The sequence below is a fragment of the Tasmannia lanceolata genome, unplaced genomic scaffold (assembly GCF_043159265.1).
Source record: "Tasmannia lanceolata isolate RefF3 unplaced genomic scaffold, GAP_Taslan_0.1 ptg000025l, whole genome shotgun sequence".
NCBI classification, from domain to species: Eukaryota; Viridiplantae; Streptophyta; class Magnoliopsida; order Canellales; family Winteraceae; genus Tasmannia; species Tasmannia lanceolata.
The window spans coordinates 8947370-8970055 of NW_027518702.1; the positions used below are offsets into that span (position 1 = coordinate 8947370).

The 22686-nt window shown below is 38.0% G+C and overlaps 1 long non-coding RNA gene and 1 pseudogene across 1 annotated transcript; one reads left to right on the forward strand and one right to left on the reverse strand.

Annotated features, from left to right (window-relative positions):
- The first annotated feature begins 14241 nt into the window (after window positions 1-14241).
- Window positions 14242-16889, forward strand: LOC143858330 (uncharacterized). The gene is made up of 3 exons (XR_013238913.1): window positions 14242-14331; window positions 15157-15232; window positions 16294-16889. It is a non-coding gene; the product is annotated as an uncharacterized LOC143858330 (long non-coding RNA).
- A 3399-nt stretch (window positions 16890-20288) lies between these two features.
- Window positions 20289-20663, reverse strand: LOC143857622 (14 kDa proline-rich protein DC2.15 pseudogene; annotated as a pseudogene).
- Between the last annotated feature and the right edge of the window lie 2023 nt (window positions 20664-22686).

The window sequence follows — 22686 nt, forward strand, 5'->3', positions numbered from 1 at the left end:
GGTGGATGTCAAGGAGTGATTTTGATTAGAGAAAACCATAAGGAATAGGCCATTGGGATGGGATGGGAGGGGATGAAATTATGATATGTTTTATCTGGTGAGATAAAATAAAGTGTTCTTTCAAAAGCAATGTGTTCAATATTTTCAATGAGCTGGATAACTGTGTGACTTTTACATTATAGAAGATTCGTGTAATCATTTCATGGAAAGGATTTCAACTTGTTTCACTAATTCACAGCCTTTTTTCCTTGCAGATGATTGTACGTCGCAATGTGGAGTAATTTGATATTTTACATTGCAGAAGGCTTCTATTATTATTATTTTTATAAGAATGGTTTTCACTATTTCAGCTCCTTCTCAGAAAATGGTTAGCCTCATATTATTTCTCTGCATCGCCAGCAGGGAAACATATGTTTTTTCATGTCTAAGATGGTTATTATATGATTTTTTTCGGGATCTTAAAATACATGCATATATGGTGAGGTTACAAAACTTCCATGGAATGGTCCTTTACTCTCAATTGGGTTCAATCAGACAAGTAGGAAATTCGCAAATGGAATTTTTTTGAAACAGACTATTTTGGAAAATCAAAGAAAGGCCTTCATAAAAGCATTATGCAGTCATTGGTGTCTTCCTTAAGTGACTGAGTCATTGGTGTCTTCCTTAAGTGACTGATGGCTGGATTTATTTGAATATGTTATTTTTCATTTTACTTGGTGGATACAATGATGGTTTTCACAAAAAAATTTATTTCTACCTTACTATACTAAACCATATTCTAAGATATACATACCTTAGTTGCACGTGGCACGTGCATTTTTTACTAGTATATATATATATATATATATATATATGAGATAAGTGTTCCTACACGGCCGTGTAGATAAGCTTATCTACTCCTCCCTTAAAAAGTACAGTGGGCCCACTCATTGTGGATGATCCAAAGCATTCATTTGATAGGTCTTATCATAGATAGGGTGTGCCCAAAAAATCAGCACCAAAGGGTCATCCTAGCCCTTCGTTTTGTTGGGCCTTGTAGAAACAGAATGGACGCACTGTGTAAGATGCGTAAGATGCGTCCATTCTGTTTCTACAAGGCCCAACAAAACGAAGGGCTAGGATGACCCTTTGGTGCTGATTTTTTGGGCACACCCTATCTATGATAAGACCTATCAAATGAATGCTTTGGATCATCCACAATGTGTGGGCCCACTGTACTTTTAAAAGGGAGGAGTAGATAAGCTTATCTACACGGCCGTGTAGGAACACTTATCTCATATATATATATATATATATATATATATATATAGAGAGAGAGAGAGAGAGAGAACGGTTCCAAAACATATGTGTAGAGAGTTCTCTACACACTAGCTTAAAATACAGTGGGGGCCCACATTGTTTGGGTGATCCAAGCCATCCATTTTAAAGGCCCTCACATAGATAGGGTGTCTACAAAAAATCAGATCCATACGATCATCCCAACCCTACGATTTGTGGAGGTAAAATGGATGTCTTTAAACCTTCACAAATTAGTCCATTTTTTGCCTCCACAGTTCGAATGGTTAGGATGATCCTATGGATCTGATTTTTTGTGGACACCCTATCTATGTGAGGGCCTTAAAATGAATGGTTTGGATCACCCAAATAATGTGGCCCCCACTGTATTTTAAGCTAGTGTGTAGATAACTTATCTACACATATGTGTAAGAATATATATGAGAAAACGGTTCTTACACATATGTGTAGATAAGTTATCTACACACTAGCTTAAAATACAGTGGGGGCCACATTATTTGGGTGATCCAAACCATTCATTTTAAGGCCCTCACATAGATAGGGTGTCCACAAAAAATCAGATCCATAGGATCATCCTAACCATTCGAACTGTGGAGGCAAAAAATGGACTAATTTGTGAAGGTTTTAAAGACATCCATTTTACCTCCACAAATCGTAGGGTTGGGATGATCCTATGGATCTGATTTTTTGTAAACACCCTATCTATCTGAGGGCCTTTAAAATGGATGGCTTGGATCACCCAAACAATGTGGGCCCCCACTGTATTTTAAGTTAGTGTGTAGAGAACTCTCTACACATATGTGTAGGAACTCTCTCTCTCTCTCTCTCTCTCTCTCTCTCTCTCTCTCTATATATATATATATATATATATATATATATATATATATATATATATATATATAGAAGGGTGCTGTTACTGTTCCATCTCAAGAATGTGCATTTACAACAGCACAGAAAAATATGAAAATGGTGTGAACAAATGTATTATTAAAAGAACAATAAATGCATTTTGTTGAGGACCAATGGGGTGCCTTGAAACTTTTTTTCGCAAGGGCACCCTTTAGTCTATCATTCCTCATATATAAATTTATATCACTCAAAGTAAGGGTGTCAATTTTGGCTCCGGCTCGGAAGCTCGCTCGAGCTCGGCTCGAATCCTTAACGAGCCGAGCCGAGCCGGCTCGCTAGGCTCGTTAAGCTTAACGAGCCGAGCCCGATTTAGACCAGGCTCGGCTCGGCTCGTTAAGACTCATTAAGAATTTAATATATTTAAATATATATATTACATATTAATATATACACTAAAAGGGTTGTCCAGGGAGTGAAAGGGGGAGGCAAAATATGTCACTTCATTTTTGAAACCCCATTTGTTACTTGGACCACCCCCATAGTGTAAAAAAAAGTAGTGAAATTACACTAGATAGGGCTGTCCAGGGAAGATGAGGGGTGTGAACTTAATATAGCCCGAGCTCGGTAAGGCTCGCGAGCCTTGCTGAGCCTGGTTCGAGCCCGAGCCGAGCTTTCGAGCTTAACGAGCCGAGCCGAGCCTGGCCAAGCTCGGCTCGTTTACACCCCTAACTCAAAGGCATTTCGCAGATGGCTGTTGCATGTGAGAGCAATCACCTCAGATGATTTAAACGGATAAGACAAAATCAACTGAAAAGTGAGTCTGTCTGGCTGCTGTCACGTTCAATAGACTACCACGAAATGCCTTCCTGCAATGTTAAGTAGAAAAATACGAAGATTTATTTATGACGTTAAATCGCTTACATTTATAACAAAAGTAGGAATTCATCAACTCCCTTATTGGACTACAACAAATACCCATGACTATGGCAGCTGAAACTGAAATTGCAATCAGGACCACTCCCTTCTTGAGCTACAACAAATACCCAAGACTATGGCAGCTAAAATTGAAATTGCAATTAGGACCTCTCCTTTTATTGTTACTCATACAGATACTATATTTTCCACTTATTGATGTGCTATATTTTCCACTTATTGATGTGCTGATGGTGGGGATTTGTAAGGCGGCTTATAGTAGGGAGTTGATGGCTTCTTTAATGGTGAGGGTTAGCTTCTAATAAGGCGTCGGCGGCAGCTTTATCGGAGAAGGATGATTCTTATAATGTTTTGGTGGCAGATGCACCTTTCGCGGTGGCTTGTACGCAGGGGTCAGTGGCTCCTCAACTGGTGTTGGGTCTGGGGATGGGTCATACATAGGGGTCGGTGGCCCTTGGACTTGGGGTGGCTCGAACACAGGGGTTGGTGGTGGTGGATCCTCCAATGGTGTTGGGTCTGGGGATGGGTAATCTGGAGATGGGTCGTACAAAGGGGTAGGTGGCTCCTCGACTGGGGGTGGTTCGTATACAGGGGTCGGTGTTGGTGGCTCGTCGACTATTGGGTCTGGGGATGGGTCGTACACTGGGGTGGATGGCTCCTCGACTGGGGGTGGCTCGTACACAGGGGTCAGGTAAATGGGTGGTTGTGGCTTCGTGTCGAGTGTCTTATCTCCATGGCTAGCATGAGAGGGATTGGTAAGAAGCACCACTCCAAGGAGAAATGTTAACAAATATGAAAGGAGAGACATGTTTGCATTGATGGTAAAAAGCTTGAGAGGGAGCTGCCCTTTTTATAGGGACTTTTGGGGCTTAGTCAGGCTTACACCACTTAATATACGTTGTCTTTATTGCTCGTAGAAAAAAAATGGGAAAATGACCAAATAGAAACAGTTTCTTCTGACTATGACATTTCAAGAGGGCTATTTTCTAAATCACCAATCAAAAGTGCATATGACTAAAATGCCCTTGACTCTCTCTCTTTCTCTCTCTCTCTTTCTCTCTCTCTCTCTCTCCCTATCAAATCACCTATTTGAAATGATTACATTTAGGGGAAAACAAATCCCAAAACCCACCTTTTTCCCTCTTCTTCTTCTTCCTCCCACCTACCCAAAAAACGTACGTATGAAAAACCCAAAAACCTCCATTTTTGAAACCCAAAAACCTCCATTGTTAGATGCGAAAAGCTCCATTCTATTGCTAAAAACCTCATATTTAGATGTGAAAGCCTTCCTAACCCTTCATTGCATTGCACAACGCCTCCATTTTCAAAAATATTGGAAAAAAACATTATTGGATTTGGAAATCTGAAAAATCTTCACTAGAAACCACCATTCCATTGCAGAAAGCTTCCATTGAATGGAAAGGTGTGTATTTTTACCCCTCTCCCTTCTCTTCCCATTATAAGGCATGTTTATAAACTTGAATGAAAGTTTTTCATGTTAAACTACTGTCTTTCATTGCAGAAAGCCTTCAATCACTATTTAATCTTATTTAAATTACTTTAAACACTTTATAATCATTGTTATTTTACTGTAATCCACTAATTTCTTAAGTTAAACCACTATTTCACTACCATAAACCAGTATTGAAGTGGGTGTTTATAAGTGGTTTATATAGGTTCTTTGGGTAAGATTCCTCCGTAGTGATTTATAATCGTAAGTAGTGGTTTATTAAGGGTTACCAGTGGTTTAGAGTGTTTATAATTGTGATTATAAATGATTTATACAGGGTAAGAAGTAGTTTATAGTGTTTATAAGGTGTTTATATAGGCTTATCAGTGGTTTAGAGTGTTTACAAGTGGTTTAGATAGGGTAAACAGTGGTTTATATAGGTTACACAGTGGTTTATATAGGTTACACAGTGGTTTATATAAGTTTATCAGTGGTTTAGACTGTTTATAAGTGGTTTATGTAGGCTTATCAGTGGTTTAGAGTGTTTATACATGGTTTATACAGGGTAAGAAGTAGTTTATAGTGTTTATAAGTGGTTTATATACGTTTATCAGTGGTTTAGAGTTTTTACAATTGGTTTATATAAGGTAAACAGTGGTTTATATAGGCCTATCAGTGGTTTATACTATTTATAAGTGGTTTATGTAGGCTTATCAGTGGTTTAGAGTGTTTATACATAGTTTATACAGGGTAAGAAGTAGTTTATAGTGTTTATAAGTGGTTTATATAGGTTTATCAGTGGTTTAGAGTTTTTACAACTGGTTTATATAAAGTAAACAGTGGTTTATATAGGCCTATCAGTGGTTTAGACTGTTTATAGGTGGTTTATGTAGGCTTATCAGTGGTTTAGAGTGTTTATACATGGTTTATACAGGGTAAGAAGTGGTTTATATAGACTTACCAGTGGTTTTAGAGTGGCTTATCAGTGGTTTATAGTGTTTATAAGTGGTTTATAGTGTTTATAAGTGGTTTATATAACCCTATCAGTGGTTTAAAGTGTTTATAAGTGGTTTATATAGACTTACCAGTGGTTTTAGAGTGTTTATAAGTTGTTTATTTAGGATTACCAATGGTTTAGAGTGTTTATAAGTGGTTTATATTGGTTTAACAGTGGTTTATAGAATTTATAAGTGGTTTATATAGGGTAAGCAGTGGTTCATATTTCCTTGTCATGACTTAGTAGTGGTCTAGAGTGTTTAAAAGTGGCCCAAATTGTCTTAGTAGTGGTTTATGTTGTTTTATGGAGATTTAGTAGTGGTTGAAGTTGTGCATAATTCTAAAATGGCAGCTTTACTTGTTAATTGGAATGATTTTTTTTTCAATTGGTTATTTTGACAATGGTTTAATTTTGTGTAAACAGAAGAACGGTAGAACAAAGAGCTTCTTTTATCTTACACGTCGACGGCTTTGTAAAGGATGCGGTATCATTTCAATACGTCGGCGGGAAGAAGTTGCCCGTAATTGTGGGTCGAAAAAAATTGTGAAAAAATTGGAAGTAATTAAGGATTTAAACCAAACTTTAGAGCTCTAAACCATACAAATCTAAGAAATTAGGGGTTCAAACAAAAATTTACGACTTTAAACCATATATTTCTAAAAAACATAACCAAACTTTAGGGCTTTAAACCATAGATTTCTAAAAAAAATTAGGGTTTTAGTTGCTGATTTTCCAAACTGAAAGAGAGAGAGTACCAACCCTAACTTATTGGTTTGAGTCTAAACTGATTTGGGAAAATTATAGAGTTTTCTAAACTGATTTTCCAAAATATACGATTTTCTCAACTAATTTGGTAAAATATAAGGTTTTCTAAACTAAATTTCTAAACCAAACTTGAAGGTTTAAACCAAAAATCTGTGAAAAATTTGGAGAAAATTAGGGGTTTAAACCAAACTTTAGGGCTTTAAACCATAGATTTCTAAAAAAATTAGGCGTTTAAACAACTGAGAGGGAGAGACTACCAACCTGTGAAAGGAGGTTCACTCAGAATAAGAGGATACCGGAGAGAGGTGCACGAACCTGCGGGGCATTGTGACCCTCTAATGAACGATTGGGATCATCCCATGAGAGAAAGAGGGCATTGTGGCCCTCTAATGGACGGTTGGGATCATCCCATGAGAGAGAGAGGGGCATTGTGACCCTCTAATAGACGGTTGTGATCATCCCATGAGAGAGAGGAGGGCATTGTGGCCCTTTAATGGACGGTTGGGATCATGCCATGAGAGATAGGGGGCATTGGGGCCCTCTAATGGACGGTTGGGATCATCCCACGAGAGAGAGAGAGAGAGAGAGAGAGAGAGAGAGAGAGAGAGAGAGAGAGAGAGAGAGAGAGAGAGGGGGGGGGCATTGTGGCCCTCTAATGGACTGTTGGGATCATCCCATGAGAGAGAAAGAGAGAGGAATTGTGGCCCTCTAAAAGACGGTTGGGATCATCCCATGAGAGAGAGGGGGCATTGTGGCCCTTTAATAGACGGTTGGGATCATCCCATGAGAGAGTGGGGGGCATTGGGGCCCTCTAATGGACGGTTGGGATCATCCCACGAGAGAGAGAGAGAGAGAGAGAGAGAGAGAGAGAGCCCTCTAATGGACTGTTGGGATCATCCCATGAGAGAGAAAGAGAGAGGAATTGTGACCCTCTAATTGATGGTTGGGATCATCCCAAGAGAGAGAGAGAGAGAGAGAGAGAGAGAGGTGACGGTATTTTAAAATGAGGGTATTTTTTACTAAGGGTATTTTTGTCACATAAGCATCCAAACCAGTCAACATCACTTCTATTTGGTGATTTAGAAAACACCACTCTTGAAATGTCATAGTCAGAAGAAACCGTTTCTATTTGGTCATTTTCCCAAAAAAAATTGATAGTCAGTTTGATTTTTCTCTTTGGCTTAAATGTTTTTGGGCCCTTTTAGTGGAAAAACTTGCAGGGAACGCGGGTTTAAGGGCTACGTGGCATCCTCGGTACTTCCCCTCTACCAAGTTTTCCATTTTGTCCGGAACCTTTTAGTACTATAGTTTTACTGGAAAGACATCCCTTATTAATAATACCTTTACTGTGGGGAATATTGAGTTTCTACATCCATAGATATATAGATATATACAGTTTCTCTCCTCCTTAAGAGAAATTATATGGTTTAAGGCCTTACAACAATAAGGTCTTTGCTCTCTTCTTATAAATCAACCTTGATATACCTTAAATCGACCCCTTCTAACGTAAAATGTTAGGGCGTGCGACTTGAACACTCCTACGGTACGCTTAACGGCATATGGCAACTTTATTCAACCCCTCGAGGTTTTATGTTTAGAAGGGGTCAATTTAAGATATATCGGGGTTGATTTATCACTGCCCTTCTTTCTTTTTGTGCCGATTGATTCAAATTCTACTGATATCCTGTTTTATTTTGTATATGTGATGATACTATGTTTTGTAGATTAACATATTTTCTTACAGACCCTCTTATTGGGTTTTTCGTTGATCTGAATTGTCCGATTTTTTATCCGATGTTCCTCAATGATCTGCTTATAGATCTCAAGTGTCTAGCCTTTGATCCAGAAGCCTCCTAAAACTCCTAATGATCTTTGATGGTTGCTCTACTAAAGCCTTGGCCCGATCAACAACGTCGATTAGATTATTGATAGTAAAAATCTCTAGAGGGAGTGGCTCTTTTTGTAAGGATCTTTAGGGCTTATTGAGGCCGATTAGATTAAGGCACCAGTTGGCATTGGTCTTGTTTATAGTCGTAGGCCTCAGAAAAACTGGATTAACTGTTCATGTGTCCTTTTGGTGGAAATAAGGGCGAGGGATGCCGTTTCTAAGGGCCAAAAGGCACCTACACAACTTTCTCGCTACGTGCCTTTTCCGACGGGAGTAAGAAGTTCTTGACGACTGATTTAATAGATGATACTTGACTGACTGACTTCGTTGGTTGCACGATCAAAGTCGACTTTACTTGAGTCTGCCTAGAATGTGACCCATATCTCTACGGAAAATGACCAAAATACCCTAACCTAATAGTCAATTAAAGTACCTCTATCTCATAAAAATGACGGAACTATCCTATCTCTGAGAAATAACAAAAATACTCTTAGGGGCCATTTGGATACACAGATTTTACGATCTTGGATTTCCTCAAAATCCAGGATGGGGACAAGAGAAGGAGGAGACTCTCCGCTATGCTTCTCTTTTGAATCCTAGATTTTGAGTAAGAAATACAGGTTTTAGAAATCTCACCCCCATCCTGAGATTTCTAAAACTTGGAAACATGGAATGATCTCCTACTCTCTTGCTGATGGAAGGAAGGGTGAGAAATCAGAAAACAATGGACAATCACTTTCTTCTTTGATCTCCTATCTGGGATTTTGAGGACATCCAAGATTCTAAAATCCGGGTATCCCCCTTATTGTTTATTTACCCCTACCTATTATAAATTAAGCGTATTTCGGTCATTTTATGAGACCATGATATCTCTTATGAAAAAGATCAAAATACCCTACGTCATGAAAAATGACTAGAATAACCCTACTTCATAAAATAACATCAAAACACCCTAACTCCTTAGTATTTTGGTCATTATCTATGAGATAGGAGCAGTTTGGTTACTTAATGAGATATGGAAATTTAGGTTATTTTAGATAATTAAGACACCACATGACTTAGGTCTTGCTTATTGTCGTAGCTAGTAAAAAATGGATGGTCAAGTTTGATTTTAATTAAGTCTAGAATCTACATGGCCCTATCTGCGGAAACAAAGGCAAGGGATGCTGTTTCTGAAAGGCTACTACTTCCCTTTTACGACTACAATAAGAAGGCCTTGTCCATAGATAGAGAGGGCGCGCGGGGGGGGGGGGGGGGGGGGGGGGGGGGCGCAGGGGTACTGCCACGTAGCTTCTTGAATATATTTCCTCCATAGCGTGTGGAAGATTCTTACACCACCAATGCCGCAAGGGGGGTGGTACTGCCACGTAGCTTCTTGAATATATTTCCTCCATAGCGTGTGGAAGAATGTCACCCCTATCTCCTAGGAAAATGACCAAAATACACTAATCTAATATAAAATAACCAAGATAACCCTATCACATAAAATGACCAAACTACTAGCAAAAGCCAGTGTGATGCACGGGCTGACAAAGAATTGTACACACCACATCATAGGTTGATCTAAACCGTCCATGTGATAGAACACAACATAAATAGGTTGTGCCCGTAAAATAATTTCCTAGGCTGATCCTAGCCCTCCAATCTATATAGGTTTCCATAATTGTTGTTCCTCTTAAGGTGCCCAGAATTCATCAGGTGTCTTGCATTCGTAATATCAAACTTTCCGTAATTTGACCCGCACATAGTGAATAAGGAAAAATAGTTTTTCGTCATCCTTAGGGGTGCAAGTTGGGTCTCAACCCGATCGAACCCGAGGAACCCATATTTTCCAACCCAACCCAATTTTCAACCCGACAGGCTTCAACCTGACCCAACCCGATTTGCAATTTCCTCAACCCGACCCAACCTGATTTCCAATTCGGGTTGGGTTGGGTCGGGTTGACCCGTTTTGAATTTTGAGAACCAATAGTGAGTCACCAATAATAAGTTTTTAACTCACAATCGGTTCTCAAAATCCAAACCCAATAGGGACTAACAATTAACAAAGGGAAATGTTATCCGCACTACTATATTTTGATGATCACATTCCTCACTTTATTAAAGTACGGTATGGCCCGCACCATAAGATTATCCAAACCGTCTATTGTGGACTATGGAGACTATTTCAATGTTGAAAAAGAAAAACACATATACAGAACTTCTTCAGATGGAACCCGACCCGATTTCCAATTCGGGTTGATTTTTCCCAACTCAACCCAACCCGATTTGCGAAAAAGCTTAACCCGACCCAACCCAAATTCGGTTTGAACCCGTCGGGTTGGGGTTGAACCCGACCCGCGTGGGAACATCCAAGTAACAACGATGGTTTCAAATTATATATAGTGCTAATGTCCTCACTACCATATTTTATAATGGCACTACTCACCATATTTTGATGATCGCACTCCTCACTTTATTAAAATGTACGGTATGGCCCGTACCATATGATGATCCAAACCGTCCATTAGATGGGCCACTTCCTACATAGGTTGTGCCCCAAAAATAATTTTCACAGGTTGATCCGAACCCTCCGATCTATAGAGGGTTACAGGTTGATCCAAATCGTCCATGTGATGGAACACAACATCAATCGGTTGTGCCCGTAAAATCATTTCCATAGGTTGATCCTAGCCCTCCAATCGATATAGGCTAATCTAGCCCTCCAATCGATAAAGGTTTCCATAATTGTTGTTCCTCTTTAGGTGCTCGAAATCCGTCAATACTTTGCAAGTGTCCTGCATGAGTAATATAAAGTAGTTCTTTCGTGATTGTCATATGTCTTTACCCCTTCTTGGTAGTTTTTTTCGTAATTGACATAGACAGGTACCCGTGTCAGTACTTTTTGTATGTAGATTACAATTTTACCCTCAAATAATTTCTCACAGAGATAGATGTTAGATATCAGCAAAGGGGTTAATGGTAAAAGAGTAATGCTGACGTGTAAATCTCAGATAAAAAGAAAAGAAATTCCTTTTTTCTCTAGCTATAGAGTAGTAGAGTAGCAAAAAACCTCGTGCGATGCACAGGCCGACAAAGAATTGTACATACCACATCATAAGTTGATCTAAACCGTGCATGTGATGGAACATAACATAAATAGGTTGTGCCTGTAAAATAATTTCCATAGGCTGATCCTAGCCCTCCAATCTATAGAGGTTTCCATAATTGTTGTTCCTCTTAAGGTGCCCAGAATTCATCAATATTTTTACAGGTGTCCTGCATTCGTAATATCAAACTTTCCGTAATTTGACCCGCACATAGTGAATAAGGGAAAGTAGTATTTTCGTCATCGTTAGGGGTGCAACTTGGGTCTCAACCCGACCCAACCCGAGGAACCCATATTTTCCAACCCAACCCGATTTCCAACCTGACTGGGTTCAACCCAACCCAACCCGATTTGCAATTTCCTCAACCCGACCCAACCCGATTTCCAATTCGGGTTGGGTTGGGTCGGGTTGACCCGATTTGATATGGTACCAATTGCTGACCACCTCAACTCAAGCCGGGTGTTTTGGATTTTGAGAACCAATAGTGAGTCACCAATAATCAGTTTTTAACTCACAATCGGTTCTCAAAATCCAAACAGGGACTAACAATTAACAAAGGGAAATGTTATTCGCACTACTATATTTTGATGATCATCACGCTCCTCACTTTATTAAAGTACGGTATGGCCCGCACCATAGGATTATCCAAACCGTCCATTGTGGACTGTGGAGACTATTTTAATGATGAAAAAGAAAAACACATACAGAACTTCAAATGGAACCCAAATTCGGGTTTCGGGTCGGGTCGGGTTGCCCGATAGCCCAACCCGACCCGATTTCCAATTCGGGTTGATTTTTCCTAACCCAACCTGATTTGTGAAAAAGCTTAACCCGACCCAACCCAAATTCGGGTTCGGGTTCGGGTTGAACCTGACCCGCGTGGTAACATCCAAGTAACAACGATGGTTTCAAAATAGATATAGTGCTAATGTCCTCACTACCATATTTTATAATGGCACTACTCACCGTATTTTGATGATCGCACTCCTCACTTTATTAAAATGTACGATATGGCCCATACCATAGGATGATCCAAACGGTCCATTAGATGGGCCACTGCCTACATGGGTTGTGCCCCAAAAATAATTTTCATAGGTTGATCCGAACCCTCCAATCTATAAAGGGTTATAGGTTGATCCAAACCGTCCATGTGATGGAACACAACAGCAATCGGTTGTGCCCGTCAAATCATTTCCATAGGTTGATCCTAGCCCTCCAATCGATAGAGGTTTCCATAATTGTTGTTCCTCTTCAGGTGCCCGGAATCCATCAATATTTTGCAAGTGTCCTTCATGAGTAATATAAAGTAGTTCTTTCGTCATTGTCATATGTCTTTACCTCTTCTTAGTAGTTTTTTTCCGTAATTGTCATAGACAGATACCCTGTGTCGGTACTTTTCGTATGTAGATTACGATTTTACCCTCGAATAATTTCTCATAGAGATAGATGTTAGATATCAACAAAGGGGTTAATGGTAAAAGAGTAATGGTGATGTGTAAATCCCAGATAAAAAGAAAAGAAATTCCTTTTTTCTCTAGCTATATATATATATATATATATATATATATATATATATATATATACATATATGAGAAAACATTTCCTACACACTTGTGTACGTAAGTTACCTACACACTAGCTTAAAATACAGTGGGGGCCCACATTGTTTGGGTGATCCAAACCATTCATTTGAATGGTCCTCACAGAGATAGGGTGTCCACAAAAAATCAGATCCATAGGATCATCCCAACCCTACGATTTGTGGAGATAAAATGGACGTGTATAAACCTTCACAAATTAGTCCATTTTTTGCGTCCATAGTTTGAATGGTTGGGATGATCCTATGGATCTGATTTTTTTTTTGACACCCTATCTCTGTGAGGACCATTCAAATGAATGGTTTGGATCACCCAAACAATGTGGGCCCCACTGTATTTTAAGCTAGTGTGTCGGTAACTTACCTACACAAGTGTGTAGGAAATGTTCTCTCTCTCTCTCTCTCTCTCTCTCTCTCTCTCTATATATATATATATATATGAGAATTTATATGATGGGTGGCCGTGAAAACACGTGAAGTCTAAAAAAGTAGGTATGGCCCACTTTTTTTAATGATCCAAACCGTTCATCTGGTTGGGCACAACGTAAATAGGTTGTGCCCCAAAAATCAGTTCCATAGGATGATCCTAGCCCTCCGATCTGAACTGATCAAAATATGGAGATTTCCAAAAATCATTTATGGAATCTTCTACAGATCGGAGGGTTAGGATCATCCTATTGAACTGATTTTTGGAGCACAACCTATTTATGTTGTGTCCAAACAGATGAACGGTTTGGATCATTAAAAAAATTGGGTTGTACCTACTTTTTTTAGACTTCATGTGTTTTCACGGCCACCCATCATATAAATTCTCTCTCTCTCTCTCTCTCTCTCTCTCTCTCTCTATATATATATATATATATATATATATATATATATATATATAGAGGAAAAGGATTGTACGCTCGACCGTACCTAAAGTTAGGTACGGTAGCGTGCCAAATTACATGGGTCCCACATTTTTGGTGGGCATCTAAACCATTCATTTGCAAGGCCCCATCATAGATAGGGTGCATACCAAAAATCAGCACCATTGAATCATCCTAACCCCTCCAAAACTGGAGGGCAAAATGGGCAGATTTGTGGACAAACACTGTCTGTCCATTTTGGCCTCCACAAATGGATGGGTTAGGATGATCCTATGGAGCTGATTTTTGGTATGCACCCTATCTATGATTGGGGCTTGCAAATGAATGGTTTAGATGCCCACCAAAAATGTGGGACCCATGTGATTTGGCACTCTACCGTACCTAACTTTAGGTACGGTCGAGCGTACAATCCTTTTCCTCATATATATATATATATATATATATATATATATATATATATATATATTCATATATGGTGTATTTTGATAGTTGGAATTGCATTTTTTTAGGGTTTTTGTGTGTCTTCGTTGAGATAGCAGCATCTACATCGCCTGTATTTCCTACAGCCCAGATTTAGGGTTTTTTCCTCAACGGAAATGTAAGGAATGAAAGATCATGTTTTCCCCCTAAATATCAAAGATATAATCTCATCAATCCCCCTAAAATCAGGCATCTCATGTTAGTGTTCGATACAATATGAACACCGGCAACGGATCTTAGCGATTCAACATTGAGAAAATCACAGATAACAATATGGAATAAATTGAAATGAGAAAAAGACATATCGGAAGCCATGAATCTTGTTTTTCTTTCTCTTAAGGTTTCTCTTATCTACACAATAGTCAGTGATGGGGACCGGTTTCCTTTCTCTTCAAGCGTGGATTCTCAAAGTTTGGAAACAAATTCGTTGTGTGCAAATAGGACCCAAGAGTTCTTTTTATAAGCGTTTGTGGGAAGAGATACGCTCCTCATCGCGCCGATCCCTCTGCCCAAACGTCTCTTTTAAAAGTTTATACCTTTTCACATAAAGTCTTTTCATTAATGACTTTTCACAAAAGTAATTAACTAACCAAATGATCTCGGCCATCGATCTTGCAAAAGCCACATCCACCGTTAGGATTATTTCCTAACATCTCGCAGAAAATGTAGGGAATGAAAGACATTGTTTTTTCCCTAAAAATCAGAGATATAATCTTATCAATCCCACTAAAATCGGGCATTTGACAATTTTTCTTCTTCTTCGATTGGGAAATCATGCTTATTTTTGTCAGTTTTACAAATTGAATGACATGATGAGGAAGCGATTTGATAGTTTTTCCTTTTTTCCTCATCTTGTCGGAATTGATTAGAGATCTTGTGGTAAATGTCACCTCTTCATTATTATCTCATGAAATTGACATTTATATTTATGTTTTGGAAACAGAGCTTCACTGATATAATGGGGGACTTGTGGAGATGGATGGTAGAGAATTTTCATCAGTCCTCCTAACTGAAAGCAGGTTGGGCTTCTTAGATTGTTTTTTCCATTCTTTTTCTGTTTTTGTCTTCATTCTTTTTTTATTTTTTACTATTTTCTATAACAATCAAATTGGGTCTTATTAACTTAATAATTTCTGATAGTTCCTGCTCTTAGAAGCTGGTATGAGTGTCGTTTCTTCTTTTATTGAAGCTGCTCCATAAATCCTTCGATAAATTGTTCCTTTGATTGGATATCATACTTGCACAAAATTTTCCTTTAATTATCTTGTCTATTGTTCACTAATTTTGTTTTGCTAATATTTGTATCCAAGAACACAAGATAATGAGTCTTTTCAAGGATAAAATAAATACATGCTTGTACCTTATGGAGAATAGACCCAATTGATCAATTGGGTTATAGGTTTTGAGTTTGAGCAGGATTGGCTTGGTTTATTTGGTCTAATGGGTGATTAGCTTTGAAGCTTAAGAATGTTAGACTGGTTTATTTGATCTGTAGTTGTAATGGGTTTTGAATTTATGAAGGTTGAATTATTATTATTGTTCTTTTTGTTCTATCACTGTGGAGAACAACCCCAATTTGATTCATTGACTTGTGAGTTTTCGATTTGAGCAAGGTTGGCTACGTTTATTATGTCTAAAGGCGAAATTTGACATGGGGGATTAAAAAATTGCTTTTGATTTTCAATTTTTTCTATAAGTTGAGTTTAAGCAAAGTTGGTTTGGTTTATTTGGTTTAATAGGGTGATTAGCTTTGAAGGTTAGGAATGTTGGACTGGTTTATTTGTATGTTTTGAAGAATATTGGAATTTAAATAAGTGCATATGTCTATATAAATCAGCTTTCAAGTATGGACTAATCCTTTTTTCCTACATTTTCTTTTCTTTTTTGCCTAAAATATCCCTTCACTCTTTGCTTTCGCCTCTTGACAATCAATCAACAAAAGTTTGTTCATGCACGGTTTCTTGTTTCTAGAAAATGAGTTTATTTGGGTATGTAAAAAAAATTTCTTTGTTTTTTTTCAAAGGTAAAAGTTTACAAAAAATTCTTTATTTTTTGTTAATGATTTTTTAAGAGTTTGCAGTTACGGGCATTGAAATGACGGCTCTATGGTAGAGGTGCATTCGACACATCATATGCAGTTGCGCGATATTTCTTTGTTTGATGAGCTAATGGAAAGTTGAGTTAGCTTTTTGCAGTCTTTTTTATCACAAATATGGTATTGTTGTATCTTGTTTGGCGTTAATAGTAATACTAACCATCCTAATTATGGATTTGCTGGGCAATTTCGCAGAAAGCCATTTCGTGGCTAACTTTTGCGTGATATAACAACCACATCTATGTAATTCAGTCATCTTCAAGGTGTATGAACGAGGCTGTAATGGAAAGTTGAGCTTCAATGACATATTAAAGGTCGTGCAAGATTTGACAGGATCATTCATGTTTGAGGAGCAAAGAGAGGTAGCTTTTTACATTCCTTTTTTTTTCTCTGGATATTATCCACCTGTTTAGGAGAAGTTTTTGCATTGGTATTCTTGGTGTTTGAAGATAGACATATGCAGCCACAGTGGGGTTCTGGCTGGACTTAACATCTTAACCTAAATTGTAGTGACTTAAAGTGCTTGTATGAGTTGGACACTTGGACATCTCCTTCGGAATTTGATTTCGGCCTATTTGGATGCGAATTTGCCTCTTGGGAATGATTGCATTGCGATAAAATCTCCACATAATAGTAATGGAAGTTAAATGTTGCCTACTGTTGAATGGGATTTTCTAATGGAGATACTACTCTCTTGTTCTCTCAATTATTGGATGAATTGACTTAAAAGTTAAAACTCAACAACATTTCCAGATATTCATTGCTATGCTTGGGTTGTTTATACTTTATGATACATAAAAACTAGAGAAGTATGCATGGGTTCTCACTATTTAGACCATGAATTTTGAATTAGCGACCATTTGTTTGGGTTTAAGTTGCATTAATTTGGGTTCGAATAACCAGTTTTGGGTTCAAGTAACTAATTTGGGTTGAATTTATTTTTGGGTTCGACTAAGCCATAGACCAGGCCCTCTTTGATCTATTATTTTCAAACAAGCTTAAGAATTGTAGTAATCCGATCATCACATTTTCCAACAAATTATGATTGACTCCTCATCAATGCACTATCTTGATGGATACTAAGTAGAAACTCCTACATTGACATTTTTTTCTTACAGACTTTTAAGACTTTGTGGGGCAGTTTGGATATGCGGATTTTAGAATCTAGGTTTCGGTTTAAAAACAGGGTAAAAGAGGGTTCATGATCAAGCTATTGCATGCTGTCCTGACAGCGTTTCTTGGATTTTAAGTAAGAAGTCCAGGTTTTAGAAATCTCTCACGTCCCAAGATTTCTAAAACCTGGAAACACAGGACGATATGCTGCTGAAATCAGAAAACGATAGCTGCACTCTTTCTTCTCTCGTCTCCCATCTACAATTTTGAAGAAATCAAGGATTCTAAAATCCGCATATCTAAACGGCCCCTAAATCTTTGATTCATAGTTTTTTCCCAATTAGTTGATGGTTATAAAATGGAAAGTTTTTATATAGCATATCCAATTTGAATTGCTGAATTTGCACTATAATTAATTAAAATATCATATTTTCTGCCTAAAAAATTCAATCTTAATTCTTTTCATATAAAGAAAGAATGAAGGCTTCACAAGAATATGGAAACAAATTTTTGGATTGAAATTATCAGTTTTTAGAGTGCTCAAAGCGTATTTTTATCCTTTGGTTCCCTGCACAATGGCAAGATAGAAAAACTAAAGGGATGAATAATGAGTCATCAACCAAGTCTTTAGCTGAGACCCATTTTTTTATTCTTTTTCTGAAGTATGACATGTTCTCTTTTGTGTCCTATTTCTCATAACTTACTTGCTTTTTCCAGTACGGTGATGTTTTTTATCATGTCCTATTTCTCAAAAACTTTCATTTCCAATACAGTGATGAATTTATCACAGTCTGATTATTATTATTAAATTCATATTCAATTGGAATAGTTCATCAAGACGCCGCACGTGCTGTGCACGTGCCTTTTTACTAGTATCAATAAAGGAAGGAGGAAGATCCTCAAGGGGAAGGTCGAAACTAGACACAGTGGTTAGTTTCCTCCAGGGGCATTGGTATCTCCCTTCGATGACCTGAAGGGCAACTTTGGAATCAAATTCGATCCATACTTCAGGGAAATTATATCACCACTACCGTAATTTGATGATCGCACTCCTCACTTTATTAAAGAGTATGGTATGGCCCGCACCATAGGATGATCCAAACTGTCCATTAGATGGGCCACAACCTAAATACGTTGTGCCCCGAAAATCATTTCCATATTTTTACAGCGGCTGAAATTAGCATTCCTCTTCTTTTTTTTTGGTACCATGAATAGTCTGGATAAGGGAGGAGGGTTGGCGTTAGGTTGGCAGCCGGCCGTAAACTTTGCCACTCTTCTATGAAATGAATCCATGAATGGTCTAGACCATGTTGACATTACATGGGTGGGTGGACCCAACCACAAGGCGTCTCTGTGGTGTCTCATATAACTGCATCTCATACCTCATGTCCACACATTTTAACGTTGGAGACTAGTCCAATTTGGCCATTTTAATAGACCTGGCAAAAAGTGACCCGGACCCGCGGGTCCACCCGGCCCACCCGTAAATTACGGGTCCGGGTCATCAATCAGTGACCCGTTTGAAATTGACTTGCGCGTACACCCGGCCAGTCAAAACTGGGCCGGGCCGGGTGGACCTTTTAGCACTTTTTTCCGTAATTGTCATAACTTTTACATTTTCTATGTATTTTTTTCCGTCATTGTCATAATCTTTGCTTTTTCTACGTATTTTTTTCCATAATTGTCATATTTTAGAACATTCTTTTGGTTTTTTTTTTCATAATTTTTCTACTATGCTTCCATTTTTCCATAATTTCTCATTTAAAACTTAGTACCCATGGTTATTATTTCTTGCTAGCCACCTTTTCACAAATCGTACTTCTGTCAATCTTTGCAGTTTGCACCACACGACAATAAGACAAATTTCTCAAACAGTCTACATAAATGGGTTGCAAAGGTGGCTATTAAATCCCTATACAAATAAAAAAAATCTTAAAAAATATGTCAAAAATCCGGGGTGGCCCGCGGGTTGACCCGGCCCGTACGGGCCGGGTGGGTGCGGATCCAAGCTTAGTGACCCGTAAAATTTTCCGGGTCATTTTACCTGGACCCGTACGGTCCGGGTCAAAACCTGCCCGGCCCGCCCGTTTGCCAGGTGCCGAGGTCTACATTTTAATACTCAGTTTTGAAATTTCTCAAATATTTGGGCTTGTTTATTAGACTTGATGGAAGTGTGAATATCAAAAGAAGGGGGTGTGACTATCATTTTTTCCTATATTATATCATTTATTTGATAGATCTTTTGAAACCTTATCACCAACAGTAGCAATCTCAAGATGCAAACAGTTCTTGGACAAGGAAATTCTCTCAACTATTAAGGCCTGTTTGGATTGATTGAAAAACCTTTCTTGAGGAAAAAAATTTCCTAAGAATTTTTTTTTTGTTTCTAAAGTTTAGGGGGAAGAGTTAAATTTTAGGGATATAATTATAAATTAAAGGTCCCAATTGTTTTTTTTTTTCCACAATTTAGAGGGAAATTTAAAATGTTATATTTTAGGGATATAGTTATAAATTAAAGGTCCCCATAAATAAAAATTCAACTTAAGTGGTCCAAGTCACATTTTTCTTGTGTAATCAAACAATGGAAAAGAATGAACGTTTCTTTTCCAAACTTCTCCACAAAAAAAAATCCTGCAATCCAAACAGGACCAAAAGAAAGAAGCAAAACAACAAATCACTAGTAACATCTGCAAAAAACATAAACATTTGGAAGCAAATCTAACCATTGCAATGGCAACAACTAATGGACACACAGCTAAAGGACCAACAACCATCAGAACAATTGCAAGCAAAATCTAACAATTGCAATGGCAACAACTAAAGGACACACAAGAAGATGAAGAGAAAGAAGTCAGAAAACCAATGTCCTAACCACACTTGAACCCAGTTGGGATCTTCTTCCCACATGAATTAACAATCAAGCTAAGTGCAACAGGCAAGTCTAAATTGATACCAAGCACATTGGCTTTAATGGCAGTGCAGAGGCAAAGAGCAACTTCGGCATCGGCGAGGCCTTCGAGCAACGCACAACACTTGCCCGACGGTGGAGTTCCAACCGCCCAGCTCACTAAACCAAGCACATTCGCACATTCAGCTAGCTTGAGAGTGTCTCTTGGGCAAAATGGGTTGGCCGGAGGCTGCTTAGGGGGAAAAGTTTTGGGCTTACATATGTTGCAAGCATTAGTAAAAGGTGCAAAGAATAGACAGAGGAAACACAAGGTTGCAAGGTTCTTGTTAGCCATGGCTTCTCTAAGTTGTATAAGTTGTCTGAGGAGAGTGGCTTTTAATGGGTGTTTCTGAGGTGGGTATTGTGAGTTTGATTGAGTGGCAGAGACATGGTGAGCAGTGTTGCAGTTTGGAGTTTTCTGGTTTGTGGAAGAAGTTTCATGCTTTTGGATGGTGGGGTATTGTCTGGTAATGTAATTTTAGAATTACTTTAATCTAAGAGGGGGTGAATGTTACCTAAGAAACTTTGTCAATCTGTAGAAAGAAAAAGAAAAACAGGCATGGTTTTTTACTTGGGTTCCAGCTTGCGATTGAATACAGAACTTTCTTTCTTGTTTCTTTGTCTTGTATGTTGTCTGACTATATGCACTCTTTCTATGGAGTATTACTAGATATTCTGATGATCTACTATGATAAGGTAAATACTATGTACACCCTTTTTGTTTGTCTTTTTCTAAAACTGACTTTAGTTCTTAGAAAAGCTTAAGAAAAGGTGAAGGAAATGCAGTCATTGTCAAGAAAACAAAAATAAAAACAGGTTGGAAATGCTGGGAAACATATCTGGTATAAGTTAAAGCATTAATTATGTGTTTTATGATATAATTTTTCCATGTAAACTTGTATGAATTAATAAAAGGAAATGATCCATGTGGGACAATAATTTGAAACTTTGTTAGTCACGAACCCTAGTGGCATAAACTTGTATGGATTAATAAAAGGATCACACACTTTGCTAGTGTGTGATCCTGGTCGAACAATGATGACAAGCACTTCACCAACAAATCTGGGAGGACGAAAAAGGAGATCGAATGGAGCAATCAGATCAAGAATAGATAGTGGCATTCTATTTTAGTGGGTAATTTACAAGCCAAGTGATCAAAAAATTAGGATCAAACTTACAAATTGGTCCCATTCTGTTGTGAAAATGGTTGATCTAGAGCTATGTCACAAATATCGTTCTCGAGAATTTATCGGCAAGTGAAAATCTCTCAATAGATTAAATTTTTTAATTTTTCAGATTTATATCGGGAAAACAATAAAAATAAAATTATTTAAAATATATAAATATATAAATTTAAGAAAAAAATATCAAATAAAAATATCAGGATAATATCATGACATTTATCACAATATTTTATGATAAAAATGAAAGTATATCTATATTTTCAAAATCTCAAGATAAACCATTTGCATCCAAGTCAGCCCACTAGATGTTTTCCCTGGATCACCAACCATTATACAGTTATATGATGCTATATGGTTCTTCATGGACATCTTTTTCTCTAATTTCATTATAGGAAAAAAAATTAAGGGCTGAAGAATGTTCAAGATTTACTTTTTGTATAACTGTAATGGATCTTTTCAGATTTTTGGCAGATTGACAATTTTATTTTTAATACCAGTTGAGGCTTCCATTGGTGAAAGGAATGGGCCCTTGTGAACTGGAATTGGGTCCTACTGTATTGGTCCCAATGCTTGCACCCACACAGAACTTGCCATTTCTACAGATTAAAATGCTAGTAATGCTAGAAATCCAATTGTTTGATTCTCACTAACTCAATCTCAAATGGGCCAGACTAAGGCCTACTTTTTTTATGGGCCAGGCTGAGGCCTACATGAACCCAGCTTAATACTAACAGGCCCATGAACAAAATTCGCAAAAAGAAGGCCAAGCTTGTTTGACCTATAGAGCAGCCCAAACCATGTGCCGTCTGTATCCCTATGTGGGAGCCACTATAATTAGCCAATGGTATGAACCTGTTGGCATTGAGCTTGAGCATTACCTATGGTCCTATGTTAACTTAGACATAGTCTGTGTACCCATTGGAAAGGAGGATGAGATTCAATATCCTAGTTGTGGGATTCAAGGATTTAATCATCCACTCTTCGACAAGTCAACCCAATATGAAATCCAACTGATTCTCACAATTTTAGTTCATTATTTACCTTTCAGCAATTTCTTGCTCACAGATACAGTTCCAAATATTTCATAGGAAGGCCTACTAAGATGCTTCATTATTTACATTTAATTGAGGTTCT